This window comes from Phasianus colchicus, chromosome 18, assembly GCF_987193195.1.
Source record: "Phasianus colchicus chromosome 18, bPhaCol1.hap1.1, whole genome shotgun sequence".
In the NCBI taxonomy this organism is placed as follows: domain Eukaryota; kingdom Metazoa; phylum Chordata; class Aves; order Galliformes; family Phasianidae; genus Phasianus; species Phasianus colchicus.
Genome location: NC_143453.1, coordinates 10,529,071 through 10,549,595, shown reverse-complemented (window position 1 = coordinate 10,549,595; position 20,525 = coordinate 10,529,071). Strand labels below are relative to the sequence as shown.

Below are 20,525 nucleotides of genomic sequence, written 5' to 3'. Positions count from 1 at the left end.
ATCTCATGATTAGCAATGCTCAGAGCCTGAAGAGAAGTTTGAATGGAGCTTGCGGAAAGTTTTTTTTTATTATTTTAAATATATATACATTTTTCTAGAAATTGTTCACAGTCATTCATTAAAGCATCTTTTAGGAAAGCTCGTGGGCAATTTCAGGCTTTGACAGGACAGAGCTCATTAATTTCTACCCCAGCTACATGTCAATGTACATACTAATGACAATTTTCTTACCTCAATGTCCCCAGCCACAATTTTTAGAAAACCAGATGCTTAAAGTAATTTTTAATCCATGAAATCACAACAGTTAAGAAATCAGCCGCAGGTATATTTCTCCAACAGGAGCTGTTATATAGGGAATTTCAAACTGTGGGCCTGTTATCCAGCTCTCTTAAAGAAGAAAGTGGCGTTTAAAGGAATTCTAGTAAGAGTAAAGTTTTATGGATGTAGTAAAAAAAAGATTAAATATGTGAAAATTCTGCAGAACACTGAATGTTGTGGGTTTTTTTCCCAACTTTAGATCATCAGAACAAATTAATCTGTAACTGGTGATTAAAAAGATTAATAGAAATGTTGTAGAAGGCAGTGAATAACAATGAAAGAGAAGAGACCATGTTTCTCTTTTTCAGTACATGCACGCAGGAGGTAAATCCATAAGACAAAAATAGGAGAGCTTTTTGCATCCCTAGAATAAACATGCCAAGCTTGCTCCCAAGAGATACAGTTAACAGAAGTTTGTTCACATTAATTTAAGCATCCACTCCTTCAGGCAGAGATTTTTTTGTTGTAAAAGAAAATTTAATCATCAGAGATTCGTGCCATGAGCTAAGTAACAGCCAGGGGGGAAATATAAGAAAGGATTTTAAAACCATTTTCCATAACTCTGTTTTGTCAAGGTTTTTGCTTCTTTCTTTGAAGCGGTTTGTGATACTTATTAAGGCAGGACTTCTAGGAAGACTCTTCTATTTATTCTTCATTTTAGAAGTAAATTTCCTTGAGCCATATCTGTGGTTTATATTCCTTTTGAAAAGCATCACTTTACTGTATTTCATTGGCTCTTGGAAAATGTGAAGCAACACGTTGCCAGGATCGGGAGCAATACAAGTACCAGTGCACTGCACTTGAGACAGAAGAGACAAACAAGGTACAAGTTCTTTGGCCACCAACTGCAGCCCGGTAAGAATTGCAAAGCAAATATTTCATCAAAACTTTTAGCAATGGATTTTTAGTTTACACAGTGTGGCGAGGAGCCTTGTTTTGACCAAATCTGTACCAAGCAGTCACAACTTCTCCTTTTAATGAACATTTCAGAACAGAAAATATTTACATATAACACTGGAATTGCTACGAATGAATGTATTTCTGTCCCATTCAAATTAAAAGGAATTTATCATTATTTTGAAGTGCAAGTAAGGCAAATTTTTGATCTCTGAGACCTTCCTCCCAAATACACAGAGTGGGATTTGCTGCTGATTATTGCTGTCCTTTAGCAGGATCCAAAAATTGCCAGCCCTTGCAGATTAGTGGGTGCTCCCAAAGCAGTAATTTAGTAAGCCCAGCCAAGTCATATTTGCACCACTGCCACTTTTGGGCACTGGCTGATACTTCGTTGTACAAATGCCAAGAAGCAGCAGGAAGCTTTCTTGACCATAGAACAGGTCCTTATAGGTAAGCTGAGAGCAGAGGTAAAGTAGCATGACTAAACTTTTCCATTTCTGCTGTTAATAGCTTCTGGTCTTGGTCCAGTACCTCGTGATCCAATTTCTAGGCTGTGGAGTGTGTATGATATATATTTTTGTCACCTTGGAAACGTGAAAATACTTACTAACTGGCTGAAGAACTTCATGGCCAGTGGAAAGTAATTTTTTTTGGTGGCTATAAGCACCTTGAAGTTTATAGACCTAAGCATAGAGGAAGCTACAGTCTAAATACCTGCATATTCAGATTAGCACATTTACATAACATACTGAACAAGTGCCAGCCAGCTTGTCCATTCTGTGCAGAAAGAAAGAGCCTTGGATGTAAGTTATCTGTAGGTGGCAGGGCAAGTTGTGCCCTTTGTCTGAGACTGTCTGCATTTGGACTCATTTTTGGAACATCATCTATACAAACGTTTGGTAAACTCATGGGGTTGGATTTGCTATATGCAGATTTGAAAACCTTGGCTTTGCAATGCATCTAGCAAAACTGTTGCTAATACCACTAAGAAATGTAGGCAATGGGCTGGGATGCATCCCAGTTGTTTTATGTCACGGGTGAGAGCTGTCATGTCCCCAGAAGGCAGTTCCAGGCTGATCTCCAGAACAGAGAGGGCTTGGCCCAACTCCAAATCGATTTCTTTTAAAAAAGTGCTTATTGCATGTAACATCAGTAAGAAGTTTTAGAAATCTCACTTCCTATTTTGAGTTGTTCCATGATGGAGATGCTAACTAAAGAGATGGGAGAAGCCTACAGTCCCTTACAAATTTGAGACCATTATAGTTAGATTATTAATATTGTAGATGGGGGTGAAATTTTGTTCTGTTGAGCTCTGAATTTTTACAGCAAAGTGCAGGGAAATCATTCAAATCAGGTGTTTCAGTAATTGCAGTGCATTAGGGGCAATTCTGAGAGCTGAATAGATCCCAAATTTACCCTTCCAGCTGAATGATGCAGCAGTTTAGCATTAGTATGCAAGGTAATAAATTGCAGGCAGGCTGGCTTTAAACTGCAGTTTTAATTGCATTTTGTGTGTTTAACTTTTACTTGCTTTTGTTTAGGTCTTTGCACAATTATAATGATATGGAAGGTAAGCCTCTTCATTAAAATGGAAAGAAAACTGCTTATAATAGCTACAAGTCGGCATATCTACAGTATGCCCTCCACTCTGGTCATTGGCCTCATGTGTGGGACTCAGGAAACGACAAGGTGATACCCAGAAGGGGGGCTGAGAATTGAGAGTACTGGGAGAAAGGAAGGGAAGATGACAGGGAAAATTAACAAATCAATTCTGAACTTCATAAATCTCGCAACATTGGGTAGCACTTCACTTTAAACACATTTTGACGTATTGTCCCAAAGTACTGTTTAATGCAAGTCTGATGTTCTCTATAAAGTGCAGATTTTCTACTATACAATTGCATATGTGTTATCTGGCTTGTATGTGCATCTTTTTTTCTAAGGCCTGTGTATGACTTCCAGTGTTGTTATGCGAATGTTGTCTTGGTATTTTAATTAGATATTTATGAGTACTTCCAGTGAAAATATTATCTCTTGGTGGAGTTCTTCATTTGACAGCCACATCTGGGTCCTTCTGACAGAATATTAAATCTGACTTTTGCTACCTGTTTTATACAGTCAGCTTCTGCGTATCATTTCCAAATAATACTCGAAAGGGCAGAAAAACAGGAAAGCAGCAAGCTCTGTAAATGAGTCTCTGGACAGCAAGAAAAGATCATGAAGCTTTTCAAAGTTCAGCCAACTGAATCCCAGATCTTTCCAGTTAGCTTCAAAGATAGGTCACTAAAATTAAAAATAAAATTAAATAAATGAAGTTATCTCAGCTGCTGCTGCTAATGTAATTTTGGCTCATTTTTGAAGTCCTTCTTGAATATCCTTTAATTAGTTAAGTGATACAATTTATTTTGAAATTGGATTACCATGGGTTATATTTGGCCTATTTCTGAAAGATTTAATGCATTTGCTGTGATAAGATCTATAGTTTTTATATATCATATAGTGTTTATATATCATCACTTATTTTAACGTACCCTAAGCCAGTTTTTTGAGTATTAATATGCAATTATGAGAAATGTGGAAAATAGATTTTGCATAAGGAGATTTGTCTTTGAAGCAGTATTGGATAATCCTGTGCTGAAGCCAGGATGAGCTTTAACAGAGATGGGTTTCCAGCAAAATTGCTAGATTTAAACCAGAACATCATTCTTAAAGAGACAAGATTTTGACATCCTGTATTTAAGGATTGAGCATCTCTGTCATACTAACTCTGATAAACTTTCCTTGTTTACGAGAAAATTCAATTGTTTGTGAGAATCATTATATCCCTTTCATGTATCATCTGCATTCTATTGTTCATGAAGAGGGCAGAAGTTTTCATGTTTTTAAATCGAGTTCTTTCACATGAACTCTCAAAGCTCCCTCATTTTCCTTTTTTTTTTTTTTTTCAGTAAAATGAAAACTTGTAAGTAATGGAGGTGTCAGGAATTTCCTGGGTACAATATATTCAGACGGTCCTGGAAATGAATCCTCCAAAGGTGTTTCTGCAAAGAGGAGGGGTGTCACTTTCAGAGCCTCATTTCATCGACCTCTCAAGCTGCTGAGAGTTTTGAAAGCCTGTACAGTGAATGCAGTGTAGGTGTCCAAGTGAGACACTTGCAAGTGGTTGGTACAAACACTCCCATCTTCCCCAGTGAGAATTTTGGGTTTTCGTATGTCAGCATTTGCTGTTCCTTCATTAAACATCTCTGCTTTGCTTGCTGGTAGGAAACTAACATGCTGTTCAATGCTGTACTTCTCTAAAGAGATAGGTGTTCTCCTCCAGAATCCTCACAAAAGACACTGAGATGATGACAGTCTTGCACTTGGGCATCACCCTTGTGCTGCAGAGCCTAGGGCCTGGCTTTGCCTCACAGCTCCTGTTCCTGCCAGGTCTGGGTCTCTGATAACCTTCTGTAGGTCCCCAAACACAGGAGGAGTTGTTATTTCAGTGAAGGTCATTGTTCAGATCCTAGGAAAAGTGTTCAGATTCTCGGGCAGTGGGACTTACTAGAAAACTATATTAACCTTTAATGTGGAGGTGAAACCTATGTTTAAGAACCAACCACAGCAAATGCAGAAAGTGCAAATGAGTGCATAAGCCTCAGAGAAGCCATGGTGATCCATGTGAGCAGGAATGCATGCTCCAGGATGCTGTACATGGGCCAACCTTTATAACCTCTAGCTGTCAAATACCCAGCATCAGTAAAGGAAGGCAAATATAACGAGGCTGAAGCATTCCACAAACAAAATTTATATCACATAGCTTAGGAGCTGCAGGCCTGGTGCAGTGCACATCTTACATTGCCTTTTTCTCATCTGGTTCTCAGGAAAAGCAGAGTGGAATAGTAAACAAAGTGTATGGAGGGAATATAAAAAGGAGCACAGATAAGAAGCAAAGGGATGTGATTATTCAAAAAAAAAAAAAAAAAAAAAAGGAATAAAATAAAAACATGAATAAAGCCTGCAAGATATAAAAACACTTGGCTGACAGCTGTATCTCAAAGGAAATGTAACAGTGAAAGCAAATAATGCTTTCTGCCCTGACAGCATTTCTCTCTTCTACTGTAAATCTAGTTAATTTTTTTTTTTTTCTTTGTCTCACTGATCTTTTTATGATAGAAGTGTATCTCTCTGAGCTGGTTCCAGAATACTGATTGTAGTGGTGCTTCCAGTGCTACTGGAATATAAAATGTGCTTAATTTGAAATCAGCTAAACGTAATGGGGTTACTCACATGCTTAATATTAAGCATGCATTTAAGTGCTTTACTAAATTGGTTCCAATATTTACATCTTCAGTGCTTCCGTGCCCTAATAAGAACTTAATCTTCTAACCACATAACATGTTGAGTTTGCATATTGTATGAACTACTACTACAGGGATTTGACAGGCTAGATTTCATTGTAGGTAAGGAGGATTAATTCAAACCCCGTTGGTGTCATTGAGAAGATTCCTACTGATTCCTATAGTTTTTGAAAATAGAAGAGAGAAATTAGAGAAGCTTTCCCAGGAGAAGAAGTGGGAGGTTCTTGTAAGTTACAAAACCAAAGACGTCTTAGTTCTATGTCAATTATTTCATTTGTGATTACTCTGCATTATGACCCTGCCCATGGTAATTTAAATTATAGCATCTGTGGAGGCCTGGAAAAGGCATCATCTTTATGTGGTAATGATACACTTGAACTGAGTTTGTCTTTTGGGAAGCAGTGGATAAGATGTGAACGTAATATGAACCACAACAAGAAGTGAAACTCTCGTAAAATGCAGAAATTACACTGAGATGCTTACAGTTTGCTCTTGCTGCTTTCACTTTTATGCACAGTTCTCTTTGTACAGAGCTGCTTTGGCTGAGGATTACTGTATTTCTGTATTAGCTTCTAACAAAACTCGTAAGGAAGGTTGCTGTGTTTTTATGTTTTTGTAATCATTGTCATTATTTGTTTGTTAGCTTGTTTTAAATAGAATCATAATGATGAGGAGGGCAAATACAAGCAGTTAATAGCACATACTTGGTGTAACTAGTCAGCATTCGTAGTTGTTAAAGGATGTTATTAAAAGGATGCACTTAGTCCAGCATTTGTAATACAAATTAGAATCCAAGATGTATTTTTGCGGAGGTTTGTACAGCTGTTCTGTAAAGCTGCATAACAAACTGTCAAAACATGAATGTTTCTGCCTTTTGTTCCCCAGCTCTCTGTTAGTTTTTGTTCTACAGGGAGCAGTGCACAGAGGAATAACTGGAGATGTTTTTCCACAAGAGGTCCCTTCACTTTTTCTCTCTCACCCATCCCATGGATTGTTATTATGCTCACATTGTTATTAGTTCAGAGAAGATCAAGGTCATTTACATGCAGATCTTTATCCTCTACACATTTAAATAAAATTCCTGTCATCTATGTGTGAAATCTGCAGCAAAAAATTTAGTAGCTGCTAATGAATGACAGAGTGGCTACTGAATTAACCTTGATCATGAGCCAAAAAGAGATAGAACACTGGGCCCTGGTTTCTTTGTGAGATCAAGCTGTTTTTCTATATGGAATGCCTATGAAAAGCCTCTTACTTGTCATTATTCTTCTGCTGAGTTCTGTGCTCTTATGCATCTTGTGCCTTTCCTACAGAGTCCACTTGTGTTACTCCTTGTGGCACTGATGATAATTCCAAAGCTAAGTCTTTCCCTCAGAAGTTAAGGTGGTGTTGGGAACAACTTGAAATGGGAAAACACCACAGGAAAGAAAAACATCTCTTCTGTCTGTGGAAAAACCAAATAAACAAAAACTTTTGTAATTCATTAGTGAATCAGTATGTTTTCTGACTTGGGCCATCTTATCTGTGAAGAAGGGCTCACAGCATTACTCCTTCCTGTGTCTTATCCTTTCTCCTTCCCTGGTTCTTTTCTATTTTCTGTCCATTCATATTTCTTGAGACTAAGACTTGAATTTTTTGTCTGCATAACACCTAGGATATGATTAATTCACAAAATGAAACCCACTGACTGTAGGTAACTCAGCTGGGAAGGCTGTAAAAACTGCAGGAAGGAGATGAAAGCTTTGGCAATTAGTTATTTATTTGGGGCATTTGGAATTCTTAATGGCCCCATTAAGCTTACGAATACCGTTGATCTGTTTGCTGCACGGTGTCATTGAGATGTACCATTACAAAGCATTTAAATGAGGAATGAGGTAGTAACTGTGACTTATTGGCTTGACTTTTATAAACCTCCACAATATCAGTTAGAGAGGTTGGGGCAGTTATGCCAGTTTAATTACAGCCAGGACTGGGTCTATAGTATATGCGAAGCCTTTCTGTCTGTGTTCATGCAGACAGTCTGCTGGAGCTGGGAACAGCACTTCTTCCTGGACTTGGTCCAGAAGCTGATGGCTGTCAGCTCTCCAACAGCACTGGGTACTGCAGGGGAGAGGCAGCACTGCTCCCCATGTCAACGTGTGTTTTCTTTTGGCATTATGTTCTCTGCTTGCTGAGACGCACTCTTCATTTCTGGTGATTATACCATTAATATGCACACTATGCAAGTTGTGATAAGTGGTTCCAGAGCAATTTACTAGCAGGAAAATGTAATGTCAGATGAGGCTTCTAACTGTGAGTATTCTTTTCAGTATACTACCCATAGTTCTGCTGCAACCTTCTTGGTTTATGTAAGTAAAACTGACAGAGTCGTATCATTTGTTAGCTGTAACTGCCATATGATGTGTATTCTTACTCCCTTGAAAATCACAATTGCTGTATATTCCAAAGAGATTCACTCTGGAAGCAACAATACCACGTAAATTGTACATTCGTTTAAAAAGTGCTATATAGTGAACTATATATTTCTTCAATTTTAATTGGGAAAGTTTTGCAGAAGGAAGCTGTAAAGCAGCAAGGCACACATACTTCTCTCTGCCTGCAAACGTGCTCCAGCTTGCCAAGAGGAGACACAAAATCTTCTGGAGAGTGAAAGTGATTTGAATGGTGGGACAGCCTCAGTGCAATGCCATATTGCAGTGGGACTGCCTCACTGTGCAAGAAGTGATTGCTCACATAAACTTTCACTGCTTCCCTTGCCTGACAGGTTTCAAGAACCACACAAATTGAACAGTTCATTCTTTCAGGTTCTGGATCTCCGTCAGACCTAGAATGGCAGCAAGTGTCAGCAGAGGCAAATGGCGCTGATATCAATGTGGGTAGGAGTTGCAGACTGAGACTGAGATCAAAATAAATGCCAGCATTTAGAACAGCAGAATGTTTATAGTCAATGAGCAAAGATCAGTTCTATAAACCCAGAGGCTGCAGGGTGAGTATCACCTTGCCTTGCTTGTACTCACGTCAGGGACATCCTTAAAAGCTTACCTTCACTTTAGCTTTGTGGGCATTGAGGAACAGGCTAATAAGCCAGACTTGTCAGTCTTTGCTGTCCCAAACTGACCTTAGTCATTACTCAAGCCTAAATCTTATGCTCGTCATTGTAGAGAGGTATCTATTCAAACTATAAAATTAAATTTATAAATTGGTAACTCAGCCTGTACCAGAGCTGACAACAGTGAGTAACCCTGCTTTGCTGAGAGCTGATCCTCTAGATAAATATTAGATATTGTCTGCAGAAAACCCCTGTCCTCCTCCTCTGACCCTCAGACCTCACAAATATTACTCATAAACATTTCAGTGCAGGTTTTACAGTGCACAATATTAAATCAGAATATTTGTGCTTTGCTTACTTGTTCAAAACACCATGGAAAATGCAACTACTAAACTAAAATATTAGATTTTCTTACACTGTTCCATAAAACATATATTTTAAATTTAGAGAGGTGGTTGGATGTGTGTAAGACTTAAAAGTAAATTAACTAAAATGTAAACTTCTGAGGAAGATTTCTGTACCTTTAATCTGAAAGGAAACAAAAATGCTCCTTCCCAAGGAAGGAGCAGCCTGATCTCTTTATTCTGAGCCTTGAACTCTGGCTTTTAATAGTCATAGGAACTTAATCCAACAGGCATGTGTATAATTGATTTGTATGCACTTTGGAAGCCAAACAAATCTGTGAACCCTAAACAGAGCTTAGGCACAAGGAAGATATAAGGATAACTTACCTGCAGAGTGGGATTGAAGATTTTCTGATGTTTGTTACTGTACTAACTTGGTTTTCACCAGGGTAAATATGGACTTGTCTCCTTGCAATAGAGCATTTTGGAAAAAAACCACTTATTTTCACCCTGATCAGTTCTGTCCTTGCCTAAAGAGAGTGCTGTTAAATATTATGCTCATGTGAAGACTCAAATTTTTTAAAGCTTAATGTGGTATCTTTTGAAAGCGAGTGTACCAGTACCACATGGATAGCTTTCCCATCTTTAAAAGAACTTCTAATTAATAGAGAAAGTTCAGTTCTGCTGATTTCTGGGGGCTTTCTGTTCTATGCACTTACTCAAGTGCTTGTACTGTTTTTCTCATTAACATTTACTGGAAGCTTTGCTTGACTAAAGAGGACGTGAAGTGTCCATTGTGTTCTCCACATTTTTTAATGGAATAGAAGAATTAAGGGAAAAAAAAAAAAAAAGGAATAGAACTCGGTGGGAAACAAGGATATAAAGGATATATAAGACTTCTCTCATGATGTAAAGAAAACTCAGAAGAAACGAGGTTAACTAGATTAGAAATCAATTTCTCTAATGTAAGAAATGTAATCTAACCTTAATTTTAACCAAAGATTTGTTAAGTACTTGGCAAGCAAATATGGATTTTTTTTACAAGCATTCTGTTTCAATTTTAAGTGTAAATGACATTTGGCAGTAGTAATTGAACTGCAAAATGACTTCCTCAGATATTTCTAATTTTCCTTGCCTGTCTCCTAGCTTTTGGAACTCTCTCTAGCTTTACTTGCAAACTTAGAGAAATTAGCCCTGCAGTTGTATGCAGTTGCTGCTTCTTATTTTTCTGACTTGCAGGAATAGATATGAATGTTTATTAATAAAACAATTTAAAGAAATTAATTAATAAAACAAATTTATTTTAAGATCAGATTCCCAGTTGATTGATTCCTCATACAGCTGATCTGTGGGAAGCCAATACCAAGCAATTCCACAGGCATCAAGTGATGCTTTGCTTTTTTCCAGGAGTGATGTCTAAGATAACATACAATGCAAACATTAGATGAACTGATGTGATTTACATACAGAGAAGAGTGCTGCAGAACAGTACTTCACAAGCGGGAGCAGTAAGGAAAAGATGAAACCCTCCTAGACTCTCACTAAGTTCACACCACGATCCAGAATAGCCAAAAGCATGGCAGTTGAAATCACAGTATGACTTAAACACGTTTAAGTTCTTGCTGATAATTAGCCCAGTATTTCATCTGTTTCCTAGATTGGTTAAAATGACCCAAATTATCTTCCTTACAAACACATAGATAAAAGAGAGAAAAACGGATGTTTTGTTTTCTTTTTCTCCTGCTCTAGCTGTTTTAGAAAGATGAGTGCTTAAACACATAGCATAGGCACAGTGAAACTTAGATATGTCACAGCTGACATTCCACGTGGATCACAGAATGCACGATCCAAAACAAACAAAAATAACCACCCCAAACTTAACTTTTTTTAACATTCTGGAAAAAAACTTGATTTTCTTCTGGAAGGGAGGTAGTTGAATGCTTCAGACTTCTTTCTTTATGATTGGCTGAAATTTAAGAAGATAAATGACTTTATTTTGCATCTGAATAAAATTAGGCATTCGTAAGCTAAGCTGATAGAAGCTTTATGGTGAGATAATAACCAAACTACATGTCGAATACATTCAAGTATGACTGTGAACATATTTTCCTATCTACAGACATTCCCACAAGAAAGCATGTTCTTGAATGAGGACTACATTTTTCTCTGATAGCACAGTGTCAGTTGGAACAAAGCCCTCAGTGTCTCTTCTTAAATCTTCAGCATCATCTCAGCAAAAATAAGTACAACAAAATACAATCTCTAAATTCATCTTCTATTAAAAATGTTTAATTCTGCATTCTCAGCCTAATTTGAGTAAAAAGACTTTCATATTTATATTTTCATGTGTCAGAGCCAATTAAGAACTGATTGAGTATCATAAAAGGTAAATGTTTCCTGTGTGAGGATGAGTAGCCAACCCGTCTCCATCTCAGAGGGCACTTTTTTTTTCTTTTTTTTTCTGCCATCAGTGACTTAGAAAAACAAGAGGAAATTGAATTCAGAATTTTGGTGCGGCGCACAGTCTAGACAGGTCTCATGTATCAATAGAAAGAGAAATATTAAGGAAATATTATTCAGCCTAAAACAAGATCTAGCTACAGCTGCTGAAGGTGGTGATTTTATTCAGGGACTTGTGTGGAAGAGTTGTGCAGCAAACAGCACGCAGCAGAAGATATATGATCCATCTCACAACGAACCCCAAGTGCTATGTGTTTTATTACCTTACACAGAGAGTTACTTGCAGAGATAGTAAATTTTTTGTTTAAACTTCCTTTGTTGGCTATAATCCCTTTGATTTCTTCCTTTAATTAAGTCATACAAATTTTCTGGCTGTTTTTCCATTGTTCTTTTTAACTACTCACAATCTTTTTAACAGCGATGGGCAGAGGAAGAATAAATGCCTGACAAATATACCTTGACAGCAAAGCCAACTACAGTAAATCCTATGACTGAAATACCAAATTGTATTCTGAAAGATATTTATTGCATTTAGTCATCCTAGAAGACAGCTATGAAAACTCTCATCTCCCCTAGAATCCCAGATTAGATGCAGTAATACGATAGGAGATGGATACAGTTTTTAGGAATGGATTTTCTTCTACATCTTGTAATTGTGGTCTCAGGGTGTGAGTTCTATCTCTCGTGCTATTTAGTGTAGTTATCTATTGATAAAATGTTTTTATTATTACGTCTCTTTCAGTAATGCAATGTGTGCTGAATGCTGCTTCTGTTCTTGCTAAGTACAAGTTTTTTTTTGATTTAGCAGCAAAAGGAAAAAAGTGGTCAATGACTGAACTCAAAACAAAACAAAAGACCCCAAACACAATACTGATAACTAGTTAGAACATAGCTTATTTTTAAAATTACTTATGGAAATGATATTGAAAGCAGGAGATGACTGTCTTAGGAAGGGCTTGTCTGAACATCTATCTCTAGTCACTGATGTATATCCTGTAAATGTTACAACTCCTCTGCCAAGTGAGTTCATGAGGTTTCTCAAGATAAGTAACAATGCTCTACAAGACCTTCCTAGTGCAACAATGACTAAGAAGGACTAATAGTAACTAAAAATGACTAATGCTGGTTAGAAGAATCACAGTTACCCATTCTGTGCCCTGATTCTGTTTTCTCTTTCTTTTTCTTTTTTTCTTTTTCTTTTTTTTCCTGTGGCAATTGGCACAGGAGACAATCAGGCTTTTGCCATAAACGATAGGTTGGACAGAGTTTTGCTATTAAAGCTGGCCTGAAAGGTACATTAAAATACAAAAACAAGGACCAACCAAAAATTGATTCACAAAATCTGTGAACTGAAATACAAATTCTACATTTGATTTCTGAAAATAGTGCAGTGTGAATAGAGAATCATAACTACACTGCTAAAGTAAACACTCCTTCAATGTTTGCTTGTTTTGATGTACATGCTTGACCAAAAATTCACTGGGTGTTGATACACAGTTTGAGTACAACTGAATCACAGATGCCTTAACTCTCACAGTTTCAGAGTATCTCTGGAGTTTTCTGCAGATATATCTGAAGTCTCCCAAGCTCTTTCAGGACTGAGATAAAGTATTTAATTTGGCTTCATGCAATAAAGAATTCTTCAGTAGCATGAGCATAAATGGCTGCGAGTTCTTCTGAAGGCTGCCTGGCCTCAGGCTATCTTAGAGGTTCCCAGGGAATAATTTCAGAACACCATGTGCCTCCTTCCTGGAAGAAGTGAGATGGCGAAACACATCAGTGCCTTCTTCAGTTCTTTGCTCATAACATGTGACATACGTTAAAGCGTTTCTTAAATTATCCATGAATTCTAAATGGGTTTATATAATTTATATTTATTACAAAAAAACAGTAATTTCTACAATTTGGTAATTTAACTCATAATTATGACTAAAACTGCCTCTTCATTTAGTAGAAGGTAGTAGTGGCATTTTCTGCCTAACAATAACGTTGTTTTACCTCCCTAATAATAATGTTGTTGAACAATGTGTATAGCTGCATGGAGACCATTAATTCCAAATGCAGAATGCCTCTGTCAGTTCTTGAATGTGTGAATAAAAGCTTCTGTAGTAACTTGCAGATGAATATGCAAAATTGCTCTTTGCAAGGGTTTAGGCTAGTAAGGAGCAATCTCAGTCTGCAGACAGAGCAAGGGGAAAGTCTCCCACACTATTTGGAGTCCAGTAGGTGGTAAATTCTGTCCTCTTCAAATCCTGTAGAAGTGCATAAACCAAATATATATTTTTAAAATGAGATATCAGTAGCAAATTCCCTGGTAAAAGGTAGAACTGGAGAGACTTCAGTTGAGAACTTAAAACATTTATAGTATTTGTAGCTTCTGTTTTCATTCCATATTATGTCTGACCTTCTGGGCCACTTATTCTGCACTATTATAATGCAAAAGAGGTTAATTTCAATGTGATTCCAGTATTTCATTGAAAATATCTTAAAAAAAAAAAAAAAAGAGAGAGAGATATTTTTTTCCTGATAAAAATATCAAAGCAAAGCTTCACAGGTTCTGAGGTTTTTACTCCATGCTGTAGTTGCCTCATCTATAACACATGGGTCAAAATAATATTTGGTGAGATACTTGTTCACCTTAAATTCTCAAAGCATTTAAGTGTTAATTGCTGTTGCTGTTTGAGAAATGTTCTTTTCATAATCTGCTGTTCCTTTTCATTATTTGCTTAAATATTCTTATCACACAATGATCCTAATTAATCTCAAATCAATTCTGTCCTCCGGTTAGGAGCAGCAGCAAAAGCTCACGGATTATACGTTTTAGATTTCTATCTTCATTTGCATCTGAAATTGTAATAATGTAAAGGATCCTGAGATGCTTTCCTATCATGTTTGATAAAAATACAAGAGAAATTATTTCCCCCCTTCACGCCTTCTGCTTTTATTGTGTTTCTTAAGATGAATGCTCTTAAAAGAGTTCTGAAGAATAATCTCTGAGATTAAGTAATTCCCACTGACATCCCTCCACTAATGAGGAAAAAGCGTAGTACTGAGGAGGCCACACAGTGGAGACTGGATAGCCTCTATAACTTGTAATGCAAATTAATTTGCTTTGTATTGCAGTAAATGATCAATGAAAACATCCAGCTACTGCATTTCAGATAAGGACAAGTAACATTTCAGAAATGCTTTACGACAAGTGCAAACATCTGCATGTTCACAGCCTTCTATTTCTCTGCATTGATTTAAAAAAAAAAGTAAATTAAGTGGGGATAAAATGGATAGCAGTTTCCATGCTTTAGATTGTGTGAAATCTGTAGAGCTCACCTCTAAAAATGAACAGGTGGAATACGAACAAAATAAAAGTTTATAATGTGAAAGCCTTTCTGGCAATAAGCACCATGAAGCCATACTTGGTGTATGAAAATCTTCTTGTGAAAGGATTCTCCACTGTCCAGCAGGTAGTGTAAGATCTTAAAAGAGCAATGTATTTAACAGAACATAAGAAGACACATTTGTTAAAACTACACTTTATGATGACAGAACCAGTGCAACAATCAAAGAAAGAAAATGTACTGCAAATTGAGACTGTTTATTTATTATTCCATTTAATGAAGGAATCACTGTTCTATTCGGTTTCTAGCAATAGAACATCATACTGTCAAGCAATCACTGGCTGATTTTAGGGCAAATTATTGGAATCAAATTTTATTCTAAATTAGTGAGTACCTTGAAATATCTTTATTGATTAAGACAAAGAATACAGTAAGCCTGTATCTTGTGGTACTTCACATACAGTCTTCTGTATTGTTCTCATTTCTGTGCCTGGATCTGACAGCTCACGTGCATACCATGATGAAGTACTGTTCAAACCACTCAAGGCTGGTCTCTAGGCTGGTATAGCTACACAGCATACTGCAAAGCCTTGCAGTTACAGCAGCGAGGCTGAATGCGGGCTGCATGAAGGCACTGGAGCTGCATAAAGACTTGCCTGATTGCACACTGGCATCCAGCATTCTGATACTGACTGCATATGGAAGTGGGTGACATACATTGTGGCACTGCTTGACACTCCCTGATGGTGCTGTGCCCTGAAAATTGGAATCTCATGGGGTACAGGAATGGCACATCAGCCCGATGGTCTGCCCATTGTTTTTTTCCTTCCTTGTTTGTCAGCCATTTCAGAAGAAACACAATACAGTGGAAAAACATCGCTTTGCCTCCATTTACATGAAAAGAGAACAAACACACAGTGACAATTAAAAAAAAAAAAAGTTTTGGAATTTTATATCTTTTTATGTATAAATGTCAGAGAAAACTGCATCTACCAGTAAATCTTAGACTGCATTTTCATTTGGAACAATAAATCTCTCTGTTGCTCTTCCCCTCTGGTTCATGCAGAAAATCATAACACTTCACTTCTCTTCATGTACTGGCCATGCTTTTGGCAAGATAGCCCATTGTGTGGTTCTCTCCTCGTGCTTCTTTCTGGACTGGAAAGTAATTTGGAAAATTTCTGATATGAATGAATGTATATGCAGGAAACGTGAGACATTTCCATTATTTCCATCATTTTTCCACATCCCCAGTATTTCCATCATTTTTCAATGGAGATTTGTCTTAAATGTAAAGATTTTTAAATCTAAGAAAGCATGTGTAGAATAAGTCATGTCTAGTGAACACATCCTCAGCTCTCATATCCAACCTTGTTACTAAGGGTAGCTGTTTAGTAGTCTTTCCGCACTAAGGTTTGTTGCAAAAATACCATTGCTTTATTGCAATTACTTCAGTCATTTCCATCAGTTACATGCATAATCTCTGAGTTAAAATTAATTTCAACTTCTAAAAGAGGCTGTACTTTTCAGGTAACATCAGCCGTTTCTTTTTATCTCCTGTTCTCGCTTGTAGTACTTTGTGCTGTGCACACGCTCTGTAATCTCAGCGGCAATTCTGACTTTTCTCCCTGCTGCTTCTTACCCTACTGAAATTTCTCTGTGTAAATCCTGGGCCAAGCAGTGAGAGAAAGGTGTACTGCTTAGCTCACAGCAGAGCAGAAGCCCTCAAGACAAGAAGAGTAAAGGACATTCTGGAGTTTTGCAAAAAGAGATTGCCTATAAAGTTCTGCTTTCATGTCCACTTCTGAATGTTCTGGGAAGGTAAGAAGTGCATGTGAAGGATGGCTCCTGCTGGTGCCCAACCTGAAGGTTTTCAGTCAAAGACATAAAAACTACTTGCTGTCTGAAGGCATATTTTATTTTACTTTATTTCAAATCTCTACAGAGATTGCAATGTATAGAAGAGAGTCATTTTGTTACCATTAAAGCATAGATTTGTGTGTCTGTGTGGAGACCTTTCACTCTCAGAGAGTAGGAGAGAAAATGAGAATAATACTGAAAACATTTTCCCCTTAAATCCTGCTACTCTAGTTAGGACTGGGGAAAGAAAATAGGTAAGTCAGAGAGAAAACAATAAGTGAAATAAGTAAAAGGCTTCGAGAAATTTGAGATATTTCCTAAATAAATATTTTCCTAAGGCAGAGAGAAGTTTTATAGATGAAGGTGATATAAAGGAATGCAAATAGTGGGTGGGAGCTTTTAATGGCTTCTAATCACGAGGAGGAATGCACGATGTGCTTTAAATCCAGTGAAAAAGTGGGAATGCAAATGAAGCTCTGATTAAACAAAGCAGCGCTCGATCCAGAACTCGATTCAGGAAAGCACTTAAATAGAAGCTCCAGTCTTGCTAATTTGGAGTGTTATGTCCTGCCCTTAAATGCACTTTTAAAAGTATTTTTCTGCTCACGTGCAGTTTACTAAGTGAGAAAGAAAAGGAGGGCCCGCTTCCCGCCCTTTTTGCTCAGCCGTTGCTCCCTCGCCTCGCGCCGCCCCCGTCTCGTGTCGCCTGAGGGGACGCCGCTCTGCTGCCCGCCGCTGGGCACGGGTCCTGGGACAGATGCGGAAAAAAAGACCAAAGAAAGCACGACATCACCTTGAAAATGTTTTCAGAAGGTGCTGCAGCAAATCCTGAAAAGACTTGCAAGTAATTGCATGGCTCTTTTCGAGATGAGAAGGGAGAGGAAAGGAACGATGAACTCCGTATTCATGTGAGGTACGGGTTGCCTGGGGCTGCCCTGCTGGCTGCGAGCACTCGGGTCAGTTGTGGATCACAGTGCTAGGACTCTGGCCGCAGACTGAAGCTGTTCGGTCCTCTGCCCCAGGCTGACACAGCTGCAGCCGGGCCAGTCCTTGAGGTGATGCCATCTTCAGTAACGCGAATACATTGCTGGATCCCATCTTAGCTCCTGCATCATACCTGAGGTTATAAGGATAAAAATACTACTTAGGTGTTGATAAAAGTTGCTTTATTTGAGATGAATGCGTTCCAGAAAGCAAAGCCTGCAGAAGGATTAATTAAGATAAGCTATGTTTACGTCAAGTGGATCTGAAAACTGAGTCTCTTTGCATGCAGCTTGGTTAATGGAAATATAAGTTGTTTTATTAGTCAAATGGCACAATTAATTATAGGGAAGAAATTTTTTTTTTCCTCTGGGGCTTTTTTATGACTCTGCTTACACTGCTTACAATTAATCCTAATGGAAAGATCAGAGTAACAATCCACAGTCTCTTGTAAACTTTCAGAAGCTGATTATTGCTTCCAAGCGCCCAACGCAATGATGCCTTTTTCAGAAAATAAGCTTTCTGTGTTTCATACAGTGAATAGCCCCAAATCACTGTTTTCCCACAGATTCTGATCCAGGCAGGGTGTTCTGGGTTCTGGAATTGCTGCTTCCTGCTGGCTGCTCACATGTCCCTTGGTGCCCAGTGCACCAGGGAGCATCACTCCTTGCAGTGCTGAGCACTGAAGCTTCAGCTGCAGGACTATGTGGTCTTGTTGGTGTCTACTGAAGTGCTCAGCTGTGTGTGGCTGCTGCTCAGTCCACCACAAGTATTGCCACCCATATGTTTGATTTATGCATGTAACGTGTTAGAGTTTTGTCATTAAAGCTGAGTTTGGAGCGATGCTGTTACAGACATGTTGCTTGCCTTTGCATTCACTGAGCTTCTTGGAAGGCAAACAGCTAATGGCAGGGAAGGGATGGGGAACACATAGTAGGCTAAAAACTCGTTTCATCCAGTTTCTTTATAGACCTTGATGTGTCCTTCCAATTTATTGAAATTGTGGTTACTTCTGCTGTTATGAAGGCTGACGTTTTTGGAATATCATAATTCAGCTGTAACACTGATGTGTTGGTAGCACGAACTCTCGTCAGTGTATTGCAAAGTGCCTTCCTCCTCTTCCTCTGAATGAGACTGAGGACTTTCATGAATCTCTCAGTATTTTAATATCATTTTAGTAGAAAATGCATTATTTATTCTTTTAATGGGAAATGTATCAAATTGGGATGGCTCTTTTACTAGAACATCTGCTAGGGAGCAGCCCTGGCTTAATGTGAGTGAGCAGTAATGACCATTGCTCACTGGGGACAATGTCAGCAAATGCTCTGCTTAGTGGAGATGTCCTTAAGCAGTGCCAAGAGATACAGCGGTGATCAGTCAGACTTAAGGAGTCAAATTCATGGTAAGCTCAGAGCTACTATAATGCCAAATAAACATTAAATGCAACAAATTTTCTTATACATTATTCACTAAGATACTTCACTGTCTTGTGGAGGCTTCTCTGAGTTGTTTTTTTCATAATGTTCTTTCTAACTGCTTGGTCCAAAAGGCTTCAATTAAATGAGCATTTCAATGATTGGAAGGATCAAGGCCAGGGCACACTGCCTGTTGTAGTTGTTTTCATAATTTTAGCAGTCTCCAGGTATTTACTATGTGATTCTCAGTTTTGCTGCAAGGTGTGATGAGATTCAGCTCGATAAATAAATGGATTGTCATGGACTAAAAAAAAAAACACAAGCTTTTTTTTTTTTCCTGAGCTCATAATCATAACATAGGAAGCATTTTCAGGCTGGTGCAGTAGTCCTGCAGGTCAGGGCTGCCTACTGGAGTGCACTTAGTCTAACTCAGCCTGTGCCAGCACCATGCCCTGCCACAGGGTGAGGTATGGTCTCTGTGTCTGGGCAGTGGCAGGAAGAGAGAGGGGGTCTTCGGGATCTCTGAGCTAATCAGTGCTGGAAAATATTTTCTGATCCCATGCTGAAGCTAAATATTAGTATCTAATGTGCTACACAGACCGTATAAAAAGTTTTAAATAAACAGAGCTACAGCTTGAGAACATAGAGGTGAATCTTAAAATGCTTAAAAAACTTCAAAATTTTTAAAGCGTGGATCAAAGATACAAAGAAAAAAACTCTAGGATTTATAGTTGATCTTGACTGATTCTGAAAATGTAATATGTACAGAGGGCATGGGATTTTGTTCAAGTTAAATTTCATTTTTTCTTAGTGAAGGTGTTTTATGTTGCTGTTAGGAATTTCCTGTCATATGACGCTTGATGGCTGTCTGTGGCATGCGTAAGGCTAACTTCTGTCACGTTTTCTTTTCACAACCCTATGCTTCCTAACCCTTCCAATATATTCCTATAAAAAGCCGACCCACATCCATGCCTTCTGCTCCCCTAAACTCCAGCCTGTTCTCCATTAGAAAGGCTTTGTGAAACTACTGATGATAACTGCTGAAAATGAAAAGTCAAGGAAGCATTGTAATGAAGTACTCATCAGAGAGAGATTCTTTAGCTCCCTTATTGTATTTATGAAGCTGAAACCCCTTGCCTGCTATTAACCAAGTTACTTGAAATAAGGATGAAATTGGAACGATGGGAAATAATTTGATCTTAAAACTAAAAAGATCAATCTGCATATTTCATAGAGCTTCAAATAATTGTGACTACCGCCACTTTACTACTAAGCAGTACTAATGAAGAGTTATTTATGAAGTCCATACTAAATGCAACTCTGAGCAGCTCCATTCGTAGAGCAGTTATTCAGAAGAAAAAGTGGAAAACCATAGCTGTAGTTACTGTATCTGTTTTCTTTTCCTTTTGAATATAAAGCCCGGATTAGAGTCACAGACTGATCTGTGTTTCAGCCAGACTCTCTTAACTACTCATTGTGTTGCCTCTTGTTTCCCTCTATTGTGGCTGTGGATTAGTGCTGAC

The 20,525-nt window shown here is 38.0% G+C and overlaps 1 long non-coding RNA gene across 7 annotated transcripts in view; it reads left to right on the top strand.

Moving 5' to 3' along the window:
- LOC116228674 (uncharacterized) overlaps positions 1-20,525 on the top strand; it is a 357,464-nt gene that overhangs the window by 60,320 nt on the left and 276,619 nt on the right. For 6 of the 7 annotated variants that reach the window (XR_016458699.1, XR_016458698.1, XR_004166815.2 and 3 more), the window contains exon 1: positions 17,005-17,519. The exons of the other annotated variant lie outside the window; for it this stretch is intronic. This is a non-coding gene — a long non-coding RNA (uncharacterized LOC116228674). Of the gene's footprint in view, positions 1-17,004; positions 17,520-20,525 lie in introns of those variants that run through there. 7 annotated transcript variants of the gene reach the window in all.